Source organism: Varanus komodoensis, unplaced genomic scaffold (genome assembly GCF_004798865.1).
Source record: "Varanus komodoensis strain SLA01 unplaced genomic scaffold, ASM479886v1 scaffold27, whole genome shotgun sequence".
Taxonomy (NCBI): domain Eukaryota; kingdom Metazoa; phylum Chordata; class Lepidosauria; order Squamata; family Varanidae; genus Varanus; species Varanus komodoensis.
In genome coordinates, this window is record NW_025335701.1 from 9,847,976 (window position 1) to 9,852,066 (window position 4,091).

Below are 4,091 nucleotides of genomic sequence, written 5' to 3' on the forward strand. Positions count from 1 at the left end.
GCATATTGAAGCCAAATCCCTTGTTGTTGTTGTTAGTCGTGAAGTCATGTCTGACCCATTGCGACCCCATGGACAACATTCCTCCAGGCCTTCCCGTCCTCTACCATCCCTGGAGTCCACCCAAGCTCACACCCACTGCCCCAGTGACTCCATCCAGCCACCTCGTCCTCGTCCGTCCCCTTCTTCTTTTGCCATCTATTGACCCCAGCATCAGGCTCTTCTCCAGGGAGTCCTTCCTTCTCAGTAGGTGGCCAAAGTATTTGAGCTTCATCTTCAGGATCTGGCCTTCTAAAGAGCAGTCAGGGTTGATCTCCTCCAGGACTGACCAGTTTGATCGCCTTGCGGTCCAAGGAACTCGCAGGAGTCTCCTCCAGCACCACAACTCAAAGGCCTCAATCCTTCGGTGCTCGGCCTTCCTTATGGTCCAGCTTTCACAGCCATACATTGCAACTGGGAAAACCATCGCCTTGACTATACGCACTTTTGTCGGCAGGGTGATGTCTCTGCTTTTTAGTATGCTGTCTAGATTTGCCATAGCTTTCCTCCTCAGGAGCAAGCGTCTTTTAATTTCTTGGTTGCAGTCCCCGTCTGTGGTGATCTTGGAGCCCAGGAAAATAAAATCTGTCACTACCTCCATTTCTTCCCCATCTATTTGCCAGGAAGTGAGAGGACCGGATGCCATGATCTTAGTTTTCTTAATGTTGAGTTTCAAGCCAACTTTTGTGCTCTCCTCCTTCACCCGCATCAAGCGGCTCTTTAGTTCCTCTTCACTTTCTGCCATGAGAGTGGTATCATCTGCATATCTGCGGTTGTTGATATTTCTCCCAGCAATCTTAATTCCAACTGGTGATTCATCTAGCTCTGCCTTTCTCATGATGTGCTCTGCATATAAGTTAAATAGGCAGGGCGACAGTATACAGCCTTGCCGAATTCCTTTCTCAATTTTGAACCAATCAGTGGTTCCGTGTCCAGTTCTCACTGTTGCTTCTTGACCCGCATATAGGTTTCTCAAGAGACAAATAAGATGGTCTGGTACTCCCATCTCTTTAAGAACTTGCCACAGTTTGTTGTGATCCACACAATCAAAGGCTTTAGCATAGACAATGAAGCAGAAGTAGATGTTTTTGTGGAGCTCCCTATCTTTCTCCATGATCCAGCGTATGTTGGCAATTTGATCTCTAGTTCCTCTTTGAAATCCTACCTGTACTTCTGGTAGTTCTCGGTCCACATACTGCTGGAGCCTCGCTTGTAGGATTTTGAGCATCACTTTGCTAGCATGTGAAATGAGTGCAATAGTGCGGTAGTTTGAACTTTCTTTGGCATTGCCCTTCTTTGGGATAGGAATGTAAACTGAGCTTTTCCAATCCTGTGGCCACCGTTGAATTTTCCAAATTTGCTGGCATATTGAGTGTAGCACTTTTACTGCATCGTCTTTTTAGATTTCGAATAGCTCAGCCAGAATACTGTCACCTCCACTAGCTTTGATCTTGCTCAGACTTCCTAAGGCACAAAAGCCAGGAATGACCATGCTTGGCCGGTGTGGGAAAGTGAGTGTGGCCCTCTGGCGAACTCTAGAGGGACGGCTTTGGCCCCCAGCCTTGACGTTCGGCACCCCCTTGCCTGGCATTCCTCCCAAATGCACCTTGCTGTCACTTCACTGCCTGCTTCGACTGGCCAGTCACCAAGGCCGGGCGGTGGGATTTCAAAAATATTCAATTCAGCAGCTCCATTTTAGGCACTGAAGTCATGTAAAATACAGATACTGCTTTTTCGCTATTTCTTGCACATTTGCACATGCACGAGGCATTGCAGGAACACCGGCAGCATAGAATAAAAGCAAAAGTGCAATCTTACCTTTGCTTAGGCAGAAAAAGGGCTTAGAACTCCCAGTATTGTGCAGCCAGAGGTGGGCCAATGAATGGCGATCCCATTTTTTTTTCCGTTGCCCCTGCCTTGCCCCATTCACTGGCTGTTCTTCTAGGGGATGCATAGGGGGTCTTTAGGCTGTGGGGGCAAAATAACCCGAAACACCATCAGAGAGCTTTGCAAAATAGTATCTCGGCCAGGAGCGAAGGACTGAAAGGGTCCTTTCAAAGCTCCCCACGCTGGATCTGGCTCGAGGGCGCGTTTACACGGGGCTGCCGCGGAATGCGGAGTCAAGCGGGTGCGGCTGGCTCCGCCTAGCGGACGCTGGTGGAGCGGGTCTTCCCTCGCCCCTTCCCGCCAGCTTCGCGGGTCTTTGTCCGAGCGCAGGACGGGAGGAAAGGCCCGCGGCCACGTGCGCAGCGAGGGCGAAAAAGAAAAGGACCGCTTTGTCAGAAGTGGGATTCGAACCCACGCCTCCAGGGGAGACTGCGACCTGAACGCAGCGCCTTAGACCGCTCGGCCATCCTGACTGGCTGGCGAAAAGGCTCTCCCCCACGTGGAAAAGCTGTTCGGGGCCAATCGTCGGCGGCGGCGCCGCTGCGGCCTCGCGGCCGCGCATGCGCACTGGAGCTGCGTTGGTCTCGCTACTTGTTGCCAGCACGCCACCCTCCGCGCGCTCCGGGAAGATCGAAGGGGGGGCCCGTCCGGCGGGGAGGCAGCCGCCGGGTCCTAGCGCCCCACGGGTCAATGCAGCCTTGCAACGGGGCTTTGCACGCGCTCTGGAAACTTGAGCCTGCCCTAAATGAGGCACGGGGACAGGTCAGAGCGACCCAGTGAGGGTCTGTTTCAAGTGGCACTTTTAATCTTCAAGGCCTTCGATGCCTTGGGGTCAGGCTGAGTGAAGAATTGTCTCTTTCCACATGCCAAGGGCTACTAAGAGACGGGGAGGCTTGCCCTGCAGCGATGCTGTTTTTCCATGCCACCTTCTTCATTTCCAAGGGATTTTAGTCATTCGGTCTCTGTTGTTTTCATCCCTTACAGTGTTTCAGTCCTTTTACTGCTGCTAGGCTTTTCTCTGGCATTAACTATTTTTAAATTATTTTTCTATATTATTTCCCATATCTCCCATCTTTTTTTCTTCCTGCAAAGCATCCAAAGCAGATTATGTAATCCTTCTCTTTCCATTTTATCCTTGCAACAACGACCCTGTAAGGTAGGATAGGCTGAAAGTTGGGGGCTGGCCCTGGTGGGCTTCACAGCTCAGTGGGAAATAGAACCAGATCTCCCAAGCCCAAGTTCAACGTGCTCCACACTGCAGCTGAAAACTTTTACAATGCCTTTTGTGCTGAATTTAATGGTCATGAATCACCCGAAGAGCTTCTGTGATTGGCATGAAAGAAAGTTTTCCCTAGATCCTCTGGTACGCGCCAGTTTGTGCAGGATTCTGTTTCTGGGAAAGCAGAAAAGAAGAGAGGGAGGAAATATGTTCTGGAAGAAATACACTAGCTCTCCCCAACCTTCAGATGCATTGGACTACAACTCCCAGCATCCTGGGCCACCTGGTGATTATGAAATGCTGCAGGAAAGATGACTGCAGTTTTGTTTGCATGCTGATTTCTACAGTGGGGGAGGGAGGGATAACATGGTTTGAAAAGAATGGGAGAAAAAAGCCGGGGCTACTGCACATTTAACTATTGCCTAGAAGAGGGAATCCTGGTAGGCATGTGCTTGTATTTTTGCTTGGCTTGTTCTGCAAGCCCAGCCAGAGAAACCCCCTTGTCTGCACCAGCGATGGGCAGCGAATGGAGCTGGAACGCCTGGTAAATTTGTACAGAATTCGCCAACCATCTGGGATCTTTCACCGCCAGTGGCAACAACAGAAATATTACTATTGTAGGGTCAGTTTCTCGTGTACTGCAGGCTCTTCAGTGGGGGTCAGGGCCAGATTCTGCACAGGAGTGGGGTGGGGAGGGACAAAGCCTTTGAGGCACCTTGGGCCGAGTGTGAGCATCCACCCCTGTTTTGGAAGGGGAGGAAAGGTTTCTAGGGAGGGAGGAGAGCAGGTGCAAGAGCTGGTCCTTGACCCCGCTGGGGGGTGGGGGCATCTGGGGAAACCAGCTGCTCAGTGGGAGGGCCGGAGGGCTGCTCCTAGGATGGAGCCAGAAGTATTACTGACAGAGAAGATTCCCGCTTGGATTCAACTCTTCTCATGAGCAGAGACTTCT

The 4,091-nt window shown here is 51.2% G+C and overlaps 1 non-coding gene across 1 annotated transcript; it reads right to left on the minus strand.

Annotated features, from left to right (window-relative positions):
• Positions 1–2,313: 2,313 nt before the first annotated feature.
• On the minus strand, positions 2,314–2,396 carry TRNAL-CAG. The gene has a single exon. It is a non-coding gene; the product is annotated as a tRNA-Leu (tRNA).
• Positions 2,397–4,091: the final 1,695 nt, after the last annotated feature.